We start from the raw sequence: 13,912 nt of genomic DNA, 5'->3' as shown, positions 1-13,912 counted from the left end.
ACAAAAACACATACACAAGCAAATATTTTCTTTTTCAATTTGACAGTTTTTTATAATCAATCACGCTTATGTGCCACTTCAAAAACATATACAAACACAAACAAACAAGCTTTCATATATTTACTGCTCAAATGAAAGCAAAGAGACATAATTTCATGCATTTTTTTTTTTGCTAAAGAAAAAGAAACGCTGCGACTCATACAGCATGCTTGTGAGATCATAAAAATAAACACGCTGATTGCTGCGTTTGAACGCAACGTCCGCATTTACGCAACTCACGCATTTTACGCTCGAATTATCTGGCTTCCGCACTTGTCAACCGAACAGCCTTTGTAGCCGAAGCCGAGGCCAGGCCTTTGTAGTTGAGCAGAAGTGAAATGAAGGAAGTTGCTAGGTTAACTTACGCAACGAAGCATATTAAAGCGACCGAAAAGGGATAATGGTGATGATTATCCTGCTGATTAGTATGACAAAGGCGCAGCGTCAACGGAAGGCTGAAATAAAAGTAAAGAGACAATGAGAGAATAAAGCGAATACAAAGAAAAGAAAGGCATAACTACGGATGCATATAAAACGAAGTTGAATATGTAAAGCAAATGATGCAAATATATAAACATACATATACACAGATATGCACACATATACAGTCATATATGGACACATGTATGTGTTTGAGAAAATAAACTGTAAAGCAACTTCAAACGTATACCTTTGTTGACTTAAACACGGCGTGCTTTTGATTTTCGACGACCGATTTCGACTGGAAAACCTCTGCATATAAAGTCGGCAGCTAGAAGCAGAAATATTGTCACACACACGCACAACATGACAACTTATATCTGACATTTAACATGCAGTCGTATTTCTATTTGAGATTCAGCGCAGGCAGCGCCCGCCATTCGGTACGTGCCTTTCCGGTTCGCTTCCAAATCCAATTCCACTGAATTGCAACGTAAAATTATATAACCCAGAACAAAGCACAACAAAAACAAACAAAAAGCAGAAAACACCATAAAAGCAAATATAATAAAATAAATATAAATGAGTGTGAAAAATGTCGGGGGAAAGTTGAGATGTCTAATATTCAATATCGACGAAATGAAATGTTGCAGCAAGCAGTCTGAAAGCGTAGAAAAAGCACCGTTATATACATGAGGTGTAAGATTAGGTGTGAAGCCAAATAAATTGGGTTTTTATTGCAGCCATTGGTCGAAGCGATAATACAAATGTAGCACACGCGCTAACTTAAAAATTAACCAAAACGGGCAGAAGAGAAGAAAAAGTAAGGGAAAGGAGAAGTAAGTAGTGAGCAAGTGAAGAAAATGAAGAGATGTTGCAGGAAAATTGCTCATTTGGCTGCTGAAAGGACTATGCATAACAATTCGTAATTGCTAAGCCGTTATGTGATTGAACTCAACGAATTTTGAATGTGTTGGTGTGACATAAAATAAATGTGAAATATGAAAATAACTGAATAAGGCGCGGTGTAGAACTTATTAAAGATGAGATGATTGTACGGAAGCTGCTATATATATTTCTGGCCTAGGTAACACTAAGTGTTGCCAGGTGCAATCTGACATTTCCATAGGAAAGTTTGACATTTTTTAGCATAACATCACTTCGAACGTTTTGTCATTTAATCGTGAATTGTTTTATTTATAGGGAATTAAAAAATTCATCTCGGCCAAAAAATGGAATTAATTCGTGAACATTTTCGTGCGATCATTTTTCACAACTTTCGACGTGGATTATCACGACAAGAGTGCATCGATGAACTAAAATCTTTGTATGGCTATGAAACACCATCCTATAGCACTGTGAAAAACTGGTACAACGAATTCAATCGTGGCCGACGCTCGCTCAAAGGCTAATTCCGTGAAGGTCGTCCAAAAACAGCCGTTGTGCCAGAAAACATCGATGCCGTACGTGAACTGATAATGTAAGACCGTCATGTAACATACCTTCAGATAGAGACATGCCTATGCATTTCTTCCACCAGCATACATCCGATATTGCATGAACACCTAGCTGTAAAAAAGGATTGTCGTTGGATCCCGCACAATTTGACAATCGCTCAAAAAAAGGCTCATGTGGATTGATGTAAAGAAATGCTGAAAAAATACGATCGCGGTACTTCAAAAGACGTTTATAAGATCGTCACAGGTGACGAATCATGGATCTATGCGTATGAGCCCGAAACAAAACAGCAATCGACCGTGTGGGTCTTCCAAGACGAGCCAAATCCATCGAAAGTTGTTCGTGGAAGAAGCATTTCGAAGCAAATGGTCGCCTGTTTCTTCAACAAAACTGGTCATGTGGCGACTGTTCCGCTTGAGCAACGTAGGACGGTCAATTCTGAGTGGTACACTACCATTTGTTTGCCTGAAGTCGTCGGAGAAATTCGAAAAACGAACAAGAGGAGACGAATCATTGTGCACCATGACAATTCCGGCCAAAACGTCGAATTGATAGGTCATCCGCCGTACAGCCCTGACTTGGCACCCAATGACTTCTTTTCAAGAAAATAATGCGTGATCAACGATTTTCGTTGCCAGAAGATGCTGTTGAAGCATTCAAAAACCATGTTTTGGAGGTGTCTCAATCGGAGAGGAAAAAGTGCTTCGAAAATTGGTTTGAGCACATGCAAAAGTGTATAAATCTTGATAGAGAATATTTAGAAAAACAATAAAAACATTTTCGTTAACAAATATTATCTAATTTCATTATAAGGCCAGAAATAAGTATATACAGCAGCCCTCGTAATAATTAAAAAAAAATTAATACAAGACTTTGAAAAATATTTCTTCTAGCTATTTGAAAAAATTCTTAATCTAAGTAAGCTGCCTTTTCCATTTTTATTTGATATCTTTCATTTATTTTTATACCCAGAACAGGGTATACGCCACTTAAAATGCAAAACAACGTATCATAAAAAAAATCGAAAATTAAGTTTAATATTGCTTACGATTCACCACATCATATTACAGATACATACGTATCATAGGCCTTTAAGCTTCCGCTGTTCAATATATCTAATATATCATATTTTATAACCAAAACACAAATTTCGTTTCAAAATACATAACTTAATATAATATACTACGCTTGCCACGAAGTTTGTAACATATATATGTTTGTATATACATATATATAATTGATCAATGTGACGAGCTGCGTCGATTTAGCCATGTGCGTCCGTATATATTGAAACTAGTCCCTCAGTTGTTGAGATATCGGCCAGAAATTGTGACCACTTTCTTTTCTCACCGAAACGCTGCTCATTTGTCGAAATCGTCAATATCGGACGACTATGGCATATAGCTGCCATATAAACTGACCCATCGGAAGCAAGTAGTTGTATGAAAAACTTTGTCAATAGACAAGTTACTTTAAAGAAATTTAGCACAAATTATTTTTTAAGGAAAATATGCAATATCCGAAAAAATTGTTAACATCGGATAACTATAACATATAGCTCTCATATAAATTGATCGATTGGAATCAAGTGGCATTTCATTGTATGCAAAGCTCTGTGATATGACGAGATATTTTCAAGACATTTGTCAAGAACGATTGTCTAAATCAACTAAGAAATCTACGAAGAAATTGTTAATATCGGACTACTATAAGAGCTGTCATACAAATATATCGATCAAAACCAAAGTAAAATCTTTTTATACCCTTTTATGCTAAATTAACGTTTTCACTTCTTTGAATTACAATTTCTCTTCATATGTTTCATTTTCTCTTCATATGTCTTCTAGTCTGCTTAGCGATATGTATGTGACTTTTATGAAATGCGGTCGCTTTCTTTGGTTGTTATCTCTTACATCTTTTTCTTCGGCACTTATTCGCTTTTTGCTGGGGATATTTTGTATTTTTGCTTCTTTTCTGTATGCTTTCTCAGCCCAATTTATCGAAAAACGATTGAAATGGATTTCATCTAATTACGTTCAGTTTTGCTTTCAGACACTTTTTCTAATACTTAACTGACTTAATGCTCCAAAGAATTGTCGAAGCGTGTGAATTGTTCTTCATGTGATTTTAATTTGGATTAAATTTTAGAAAGGGATTGGAAGTATAGTGTCTAAGGAACAATAGATATAGGTAGCAACAAATATGTATATACCGAAGTATGTATATAATAAAATTGTATGTTTTTGTTTTTGACAGTTGTAAAAAATATTAAAAACAGTTACTTAATTGACAGCCAGTTGTGCTAAGCAGGTAGACTGATAAAGCAGTAAATTTTCTCTTACTTTTAATAGAAGTTGATGTTCAGAAGATAAGTTCCAAAATTTGTATACTTTTTTGGATATGAAAGTGTGTGCCTATTGTTTTCAGTAGACTAAAAATATAAAGTGTTAATTTTGGCAAAGCAACTATTTAACTTAAAAAAAGCAGTCTCGGTTAAACTATTATTACATCAAGACGTAATAGCAAAATGTGCGAAACAGCCAAATTAATTCAATACATGAAGATTATTTAATTGAGAAACTAGTTTTTGGCTTTCACGCTGCTTTCTACTCGTTTGACGATATGCTCCTTCAATGATCAATTGTTAGACTTGCTTGTTTTCCTAATTTTGCATTTATTGAGATGATTAAAGTTGAAAAGCTAATTGCTATTTTAGCCGTGCTCCCAACCAAATTAACAGCCTGGACAACAACCCGCGGTGTTAAACAGCTAAATTTTGTAGTGTAGACAACACATGTGCTATACGAACTGATACAGCATCGTCTCCATAAACTTCACAAATTTCATTGGTGGTTTGCCGGGCATTCTTCTGTTTTTTATTAAAAAATTTCAAAATATAGTGAATTTCATCATTATTTTCACTCATTTTTGGACAACCACCTCACCTTTCCAACAGTATATGGTATGACACAATGTGATTGGTAGCACTAGAGATATACGACTGCAACGGCATCTATTGACAAAATACGAAAAGACTTTTTCGACTAGCAATATATTGTTATCTGCAATTTCTTTATAGCTATTATACAATATTAGCAACATAGTTTCTTGTCAGCATAAAAATATATCTAATTTAACATTGTTATCTCTTTCAGCATTTATGTTTCAGGCGTTAAACTCATTTTACTGGAAATAAGGTGAGTTTATAAAAAAAAAAGATTTTGCTAATAATTCACTTTAAGTCATAAACTCGAGGTTATGTTTTGTTATTATGGAGTCAAAATGTTTTTCTCGAGGTGTTTAAGAAACTCTGAGTTGAATTTGGCTTTTTTTGTTTCAGTTCTATGAATCTTGAAACAAACAAAGTTTCATATTCATAAACACCAAAAACACGTTTTTAAGATGAGTCGTAATCACATTAATATTTTGACTTTCCTCCTTTGTTTGAACTATGCCTTCCCATCAAAACTTAGTTTAACTATTTTGAAACACTCTGTAGTTAACATGTTTCTTTATTGACTCACCACTTGGAACATAGCCTGATGTACCCAGCCATTATTAAATTACTTTTAAAAGCCTCGTTGAATATAAAGTGTATTAAAAATAATCCATTGTTTTTGCGTTACATAGAAGGCTTAACATATTAAGCGTTATTTAAATGATCATATATAGGTCAACTATTTGTCGTTTAGTTCGATAACTGGTTGATATTTTAAAGGTAATTTCATAATATCACTCTAAAGAAACCCTCGTCCTTATAACCAAATTTGGGCACAGTTGATTTTCACATGCTTCTCTTGAAGCGAATTTTTCATCAACAAATTCATTCGTCATAAACAATATCATGGACAGAAACTACTTGCAAGGTCCAGGCTATGAGATAGATACATAATTATACCTCTGAGGTAGTTTCATAATTATACTGGAGAGTCAGAATCGATGTGCTTGGCCTGAAGTTATGCCGGAGAGCATCGAGTCCTCTGCTATTGAACGAAGCTGTTCACTTCTGGGCGATTGCTTTTTACAAACATTCCAATTATTGACAGTACATATTCAAATTAAAAGCTCGGTAGTAGGACAGTACCTCAAAATAGATGATTTCTGCCAATCTCTGCAAATTTTCAACGAATTTTTCAGACTGTGAATTTTGGTTTTGTCACCGTTTGTGTCGACTCACCACGTTTCGACCTATACCATTTTCACTTGAAGTTGTCGTAAGAGGTCCACTTTCCAACACCAGTAATCATTCACTTCAGAAATGCATCGATTTTGTTGCGATTCAACAACAATTTGCAGACAGGCTCATACGAAAGCTCATCTTAGTATTAGGCCTTATTTAAAAGATTCTTAATAGTTTTTTGTGCCATGCTTAACCGCTGGGAAAGCAAAACAGTACTTACATCATGGTCAGACTCGACTATTTCCATCTTCTGGGAGATCCTATAAATGTTACAGCGTGAGAACCTTAAACACTATACACATGTTCAGCTGCCATATTTGGCGTATTTTGTATATTTATTACTATCTTCCTAACGCCATATAGAGTAACCCCATTGCTCTTATGTAACACATGACAGAATACCAAAGTCATATATTGGAAAATGAAAGATTTTTTTTGCTTGACTTAATATTATGTAAGAATGTATGCGCCATGAAAAAAAATGTATAAATAAAAAATAAATAATTAACCAAAGAAACTTGAGAGTTACTATGGCAACTAATTATGAAAGCATTTAGGCTTAATTATAATTGTACTACATTTCTGAATTTCTCACTAAAAGTACCTCATATTACGTATATAATAGACAACAAACAGACAAATCTTCATTTAGTGCAAGCAAACAGCATAATTGGTGCATAGAAATGCGTTAATTAAGAACAAAATTGGCATAATGAAAACGAAAATGGCGCAAATATTTCTAAAATTTCATATAGTCAAATAGCTTCGTAAATAATTTCATAATAATTGAGCAATTAATTAAGATTATTGTGCACAATACAAAGAAAATATTTTAATTAGTCTCGGCAAATATGCTCAAGCGAGCACACCCACATTTATTGTTATATTTTCGCACACCTATACATTAACATGTCATGTTTTAATTGCGGTTTGCAAATGAAAATGTTCACGCACACTTTAGGTGTGTTTGTTTGTAGATGCATAAATCAAGTTGTAGACACTGCGGGGTTACACGTGGCGTATGAGTGGCGTTAATAATGATTTGTGGACAACATTTGATTTGACTTTTTTCGGATTTTCCCTCTTTTTTGCTATATCACTGTTGTTATATAAATGAAGCGCCATCATTTTTTTTCAGGCTTATGTGTTTATTGTAATAGAAATTATTTGGTTTGAAGGCAATGTGCGCAAAGGTTATAAAAAAACTTGTATATCATTGTCAGTTGTGCAAAACAACGTCTGTTGACCAAAAAACGACATGAATAAGATACTTGTACTTATGTGGGCTGCATGTTTTTCAATAAAATATAACATATAAATGATTTTTATTGGTTTTTATTCGACAGTTCAACGTTTAAAGATCAGACTGAAAGAGTTTTAAAGGAAAGCCCACTATTTAAGACTCCAAAATACTAACTTTAGTCCACAATAAAAGAAAAAAAAAAACAAGAAAAAACGTTAACTTCGGTTGCACCGAAGCTAAATACCCTTCACAGGTGCATTTCTGTTAGTAACTATGTGTTCAGTTTGTATGGAAGCTATATGCTATAGTCAACCGATCTGATCAACTTCTTCGGAGATCACATTGTTGCTTTAGGAAATATTATATACCAAATTTCGTGAATATATCTTGTCAAATGTGAAAGTTGTCCATACAAGAACTTGATTCCGATCGTTCAGTTTTTATGGCAGCTATATGCTATAGTTAACCGATCTGAACAATTTCTTCGGAAATTATATTGTTGGCTTTGAGAATAACACAAACCAAATTTCGTGAATATATCTTGTCAAATGTGAAAGTTGTCCATACAAGAACTTGATTCCGATCGTTCAGTTTGTATGGCAGCTATATGTTATAGTGGTCCGATATCGACCGTTCCGACAAATGAGCAGCTTCTTGAAGAGAAAATGACGCAAAATTTCAAAACGATATCTTACAAACTGAGGGACTAGTTCGTATATATACAGACAGACGGACAGACGGACATAGCTAAATCGACTCAGCTCGACATACTGATCATTTATATATATACTTTATAGGGTCTCCGACGATTCTTTCTGGGTGTTACAAACTTCGCGACAAACTTAATATACCCTGTTCAGGGTATAATTATATAATAGATACAAAACTGTTTAGCCCGCGGAAAGTATATAGTTAGCACAAATTTTCGAACAGGGCTGCCAGATCTCCCAAAAATTATATGTAAATAATAATTATTAATACCAAACATCACATTACTTTCAACCAGTGTTTTAATACATATTGGGTAGTCGAAAAAGTCTTTTCGTATTTTGTCGATAGATGTCGTTGCAGTCGTATATCTTCAGTGCTACCAGTCACATTATCTCATCCCATATATTGTTGAAAAGGTGAGATTTTATACTTCATTCAACTACAAATTAAATTCGGGGAAGTTGGAAAAAAGTCACAGCTGTTCAAAAATGAGTGAAAATAATGAAGAAGTTCGCTGTATTTTGAAATTTTTGTATAAAAAAGGGAAGAATGCAAAGCAAGTCAGCAATGAAATTTGTGAAGTTTACGGAGACGATGCTGTATCAGTTCATGTTGCAGAACAATGGCTCGCCTGTTTCCGTTCTGGAATTTCGATGTGAAAGATACACCCTGCTCTGGTCGACCTATTGTGGAAAAAGTAAATGAAAGTATGGAAAGGATTGACCAGAACCGTCATATAAGCAGCCGTGACATCGCTAAGAAACATAACATTCATCAACAAACGATTTCGAATAATTTACAAAATGCTGGCTACAAAAAGAAGTTCAATGTTTGGGTACCACATGAAAAGTCTGTGAAAACCTTAATGGACCAAATTAACATCTGCGATTCTTTGGTGAAACGAAATGAAGTCGAACCATTTCTGAAGCGAGTGGATCAAATACGACAATAATGTGCGAAAAAGATCATGATCCAAGCGTGGTAAAGCTCAACAAATGGTCGCAAAGCCAGAATTGACTCTTCGAAAGGTTATGCTGAGTGTTTGATGGGATTGGAAAGGAATCATCCACTATGAGCTGCTCTAGCCTGGTCGAACGATTGATGGTACATTTTACTGTCAACCACTGATGAGATTGAAGCAAGCAATCGAAAAAAAAACGGCCAGAACTGATCAACAGAAAGAACTTGGTCTTCCATCAGAACAACGCTAGACAGCACACATCTTTGATGACTCAGCAAAAACTGGGAGAGCTTAGCTGGGAATTTTTGATGCATCCACCATATAGATCTGACCTTTCGCCATCGAACAACCATTTGTTTCGGTCAATACAGAACTCTCTTAATGGAGTTAAGTTGGCTTCAAGAAAAGCCTGTGAAAACCGAGAGAAACCAGAAAAGTTTTGCACTGATGAGATAACGTTTCTAGTGAAAAAATGCAAAAAAGTGGTCGACTAAAATGGTGCATATTTGGTTAATTAAAGTTCATTATAATTACTGAAAAATATGTTGAAGTTTGATTAGAAATGCGAAAAGACTACCCATTAATTCCCAAAAATCCACTAAATGTGATGTGATTAATGGCCGGAAAAAGTTTGAAAAATCTAACATTTAGATACAAGAATCAAATTGAGAACAAATGCCAAATTCCTTCCATCTCATTCTCATAACACACAACAGTAGCATAACAAATGCTTGTTGACATTTTCAGTATTTTCTAAACGACAAAATACCTGTTGTAGCAGCAAGTTTGCGCTTTTAGACAGAATTTCCCAAATTGACAACGAAATAAATCAACTCATAAATAAATAAATTTCTGGAAAATAACGATACATCAATTTCGCTATAAGCAATGCAAATCTACATGAAAACAGACACACAAAAACACAAAACAGTGCATATTTGCTACACAACTTAAATTTATAAACTTTACTGACACTTTTCAAGTGACAACAATTCATTATGTGCGCATTGAGTGTCTTTTTCCATTCACAAGACGATCAATTCGGTAGGAAAAAGTAGCAAAAGTTAGCTTTGCAGCAGCGAAAACGTCGAGAAAGTCTTTGCAGGTGAGAAGAAAAAGTCAATTTTAGTGGAAGAATAGCTATAACACCGTTTGTTTATATTAACTGACAATACATATGCATATGTGGGTATGTATTTCGACAATATATTATATCAATGGCATTCACAAGTAAAAAAGTGCGAAAAACCAAAGTGAAATCGCAAAGCGCGAACTTTTTAATATAATTTCGGCTAACAACAAATGGCAAAAGTTTGAACAATACAATTTGGAGACGGCAATGCAGCAACAAGACAAATAAGCGCCATAAAATATACTACTTTCAAACATTTTTTCTTTGTGCAAGGACATATATTTGCAACAATACACACACATACAACACATACAAGCGCTTAAGTATATATCGAAAAACTTGTAGCGTAAAAATGCTGCTTCTTACACTTTGCTTCTTACTTAGTTTTGCGCATTTTTTTGGCATATCTCCACTGTTCTTAAGCGCTGACAGAACCTTTTGTTAAACGGACCTTTTCATGCGGCTTGTCAGCTACCTTTTGCCTTGCGCATTCATAGGTTTGCTTGAAGTACTCGCCGGCATTCATTTCGGCTCACACACTTCTGCTAATTTGATGCTTTCCTTTTTATTGGCAAAGTTTTTCCAAATAGCTTACGCTTTGGCTCTTTTCTTTGCCGCCACTGAATTTTATTTAATTTCCTCGAAAGCATTTTTTGCTCGCTTGGCTTTCACAAAAGCCATCAAGCAATTTAATAACACTCGAATGGTTAATGCCCGTGTCAGGTGTGTTTAAAATAGCCGATTTATATTTCAGCCGCTATTCAAGTGGACAGCTTCAAATAACGAACGCTTGTGCGTTGGAGCAGCGCACTTCATTGTTGTAAATATATCTGTGTGTGTGTGCGTGTGTGTGTTTCTACGGTTGGATTTTTGTAAAATCTACTGAAGCGTACTGACGTGTGTCATAAACTGTAAATACACTTTTATCTCGCATTGCTTTACTTTTATTATTTCAATCACTTACTCACGCATACAAACCTTAGCTTGAAGCATTTGCAGCCCAGAACAATCATACGCACTGTTGTACCAGGCACCAACTCGAATGGCGTCACTGATTGACTTATTGGTTGGGAATTTAATTTATACGTGCTTTATTATTGTTTAGGAAGCTATAAATTATTTATTACTTAGCAAATAATATGGTTTTCACGCAGCTAGATTTTTAGTCAAAATAATGTAATGGACGAAAATTCAGAGTTTTTTATAAAGTAGCTGAAGTGTAAGTGTTTGAGTAATAAATAAGGCGGCTAATTAAATTTCAAGAAAAAACGTTGATATCGACTACACCATAGCTTGTCTCTCTCGTAATAAAAAAAAGTCATAAAAATATATTTATCCTGATTTCAATAGGTTAGTTCATATGGGTGCTATATCCTATAGTGGTTCGTTCTGAACAATTTCTTCAAATAGTATACCATTGCATTAGATCCCATACAAGAACTATCCAGCTAATAGGTGTTGATCCTGCGTTAAAACTTTAGACCAAAAGTCTCTTGACCTCTAGAAGGATAAGATCAGAATGGAAAGACGATAGAATGACCAAAGACGTCTGTAGAGGTACGCCGCAAAGAGAAGTGATATCTCCACTTTTATGACCATTAGTGGTGACTGAACTGCCAAGGCACGGCAAAGCCTCTAAGATGGTAGCATATTCAAACGATATTTCCATCTTAATAAGCGGTGAATGTCTATACACGAATAACAGTATTATGGCCATCACTCTCAATATAGTCTAAAATTGGGCATCGCAAGCATGTCCGGCGTTGAATCCGATGAAAAAGGGTCTGGTTGTGTTCACAAGAATTTAGGTTCAAACCAGGTGAAGTGGGCCATGAAAAATTCGAAAAATCTCCGATTTTGAAAATTAGCAGTTCATTCAGAAGGGGACCAGACGCATACCCCGTGATATAAATATTTCGTCAGAATTCATTTTTTTGTTAAAGTTATTGAAAGTTATCGCTTTAGGCGTACGGAAATCCACCTACAGGAAGCCAATGGAAAGATTTCAGAGGCTTGCTGCGATGCACGAGAGCTTTAAGAACCACTTCAACGGCGTCTCTTAAACTAGTGCCACACCTGCCTATAGAATTCTTCGCTGAAACTTCGCAGCAAAATCTGTTGAGCGACTACTGGCTGCACGAGATTTTACGTATAGAACCTTCGGGCATAGCTGAGTGGGTAATGACGCTTCGGCAAGCACCGACTACATGATCACCGACTTTTCTACTGGGAAAGAAGGCTCAAAGTACACATAGGAAAAGGCGAAACACACTAAAAATTTATGAGGTTGGTTCGGAAATGGAGGAATAGGCAAAAGGCAGCCTTTTAAGTTGCCGGACCATTGCAGAATAGTTTTGATGTCTGATTTAAACAATATGTGCAAAAATTCTGATATTCCCTTGACCAAGAATTAATTACAAATTTCGTGAAGATATTTTATCACATAAAAAGTTTTCCATGCAAGAACTTGGTTTGGGTTATTCTGTTTGTATAGCTATATGCTAAAGTAGTCCGATATCGGTGGTTCCAACAAATGAACAGATTCTTGGTGAAAAGCTTAAATATATAATTTCATATCGGTATCCTAAAAATTTAGGTACTATTACGCATATGTATATACCAACAGACACACGAACATGGATAAATCGCCTCAGCTCATCAAGCTGACCATTTGTAGGGACTTCGACGTTTCTTTCTGGGCGTTATACACTTCGTGGAAAACTTATAAAACCTATTTAGGTGTTATTAGCATCTACTTTATGTTTAGAGAATTTTTCGTGGTATTTTCAATTTCTTAGTATACCCCTAAGAGCTTCAAATTCCTTTAGTTAAAAATAGACTAATCTTTAGGCATACAATTTTTGTAGAACAAATGTAGAAATTCATAAAAACGTAATATTTAATGTCTACTAAAGCTCGACTCTGAACTTTGAAGCAATTTTTTTTACACTTCCTTAAATATTTTTCCAAATACGATTGTCACACATGATGTAAACAAGGTTGCCAGATTTTTTAATGTTAACTTCAATGAAAAATATTGTCTACTCAGGGCTGTCACACAAAGCATAAACAATGTTGCCAGATTTTTTAAAATTAAATTAAATCCTTTGAACTAGGAAGCATTCAGATTTCATGTAAATTCTACTCAGGGTTGCCAAAATGGCATAAAGAATGTTGCCAGATTTTTAAAAATTAAATTAAATCTTTTGAACTTCTATTCAGGCTTGCCAAAATGGCATAAACAAGGTTGCCAGATTTTTCAAAATAAAACTAAATTTTATGAAAACTAAGATAAACTTTAAATACAATCGGGAATGCTTCTAGGAAAAATATTTTCTACTCGAGGTTGCCATACATGGCATAAACAATGTTGCCAGATTTTGTAAATTTAAGATGAATTTTATGAACTAGCGAAAATTTAGATACAATGAGAAATGACTAATAAAACCATTTTCTAATTAAGGTTGCCAGATAACAATAATGCCAGAAGATTTAATAATTAAGTTGAATTTTGTAACGGAATCCATTTTTAATTTGCTGTGTTAAATTTAAACAAATTTTACAGTAAAACTATTATAGAGTTGCCATTATTAAGAAAATACAAATGCATATTTTTTATATAAAAATTCAAATATTACATTTTCAGAATTTTTTTTTTTTTAAAAAAAGATAAGATCTGTAATATTGTTTGTAGCAATTATTATCTTTTTATTGTATTCAAAAAATCGCAAAAAAAATCCAAAAAATTATAAATGCAACGTAATACCT

At 34.5% G+C, this 13,912-nt stretch overlaps 1 protein-coding gene across 5 annotated transcripts in view; it reads left to right on the top strand.

The window, feature by feature from the left end:
* LOC120770258 (NACHT domain- and WD repeat-containing protein 1) overlaps positions 1–13,912 on the top strand; it is a 153,167-nt gene that overhangs the window by 54,639 nt on the left and 84,616 nt on the right. For all 5 annotated transcript variants that reach the window (XM_040097568.1, XM_040097567.1, XM_040097566.1 and 2 more), the window contains exon 3: positions 5,073–5,114. The gene's annotated coding sequence lies outside the window, so the exon portion shown is untranslated. The remainder of the gene's footprint in view (positions 1–5,072; positions 5,115–13,912) is intronic.

The sequence above is a fragment of the Bactrocera tryoni genome, chromosome 3 (assembly GCF_016617805.1).
Source record: "Bactrocera tryoni isolate S06 chromosome 3, CSIRO_BtryS06_freeze2, whole genome shotgun sequence".
Taxonomy (NCBI): domain Eukaryota; kingdom Metazoa; phylum Arthropoda; class Insecta; order Diptera; family Tephritidae; genus Bactrocera; species Bactrocera tryoni.
This window is presented reverse-complemented; position numbering and strand designations above follow the sequence as displayed.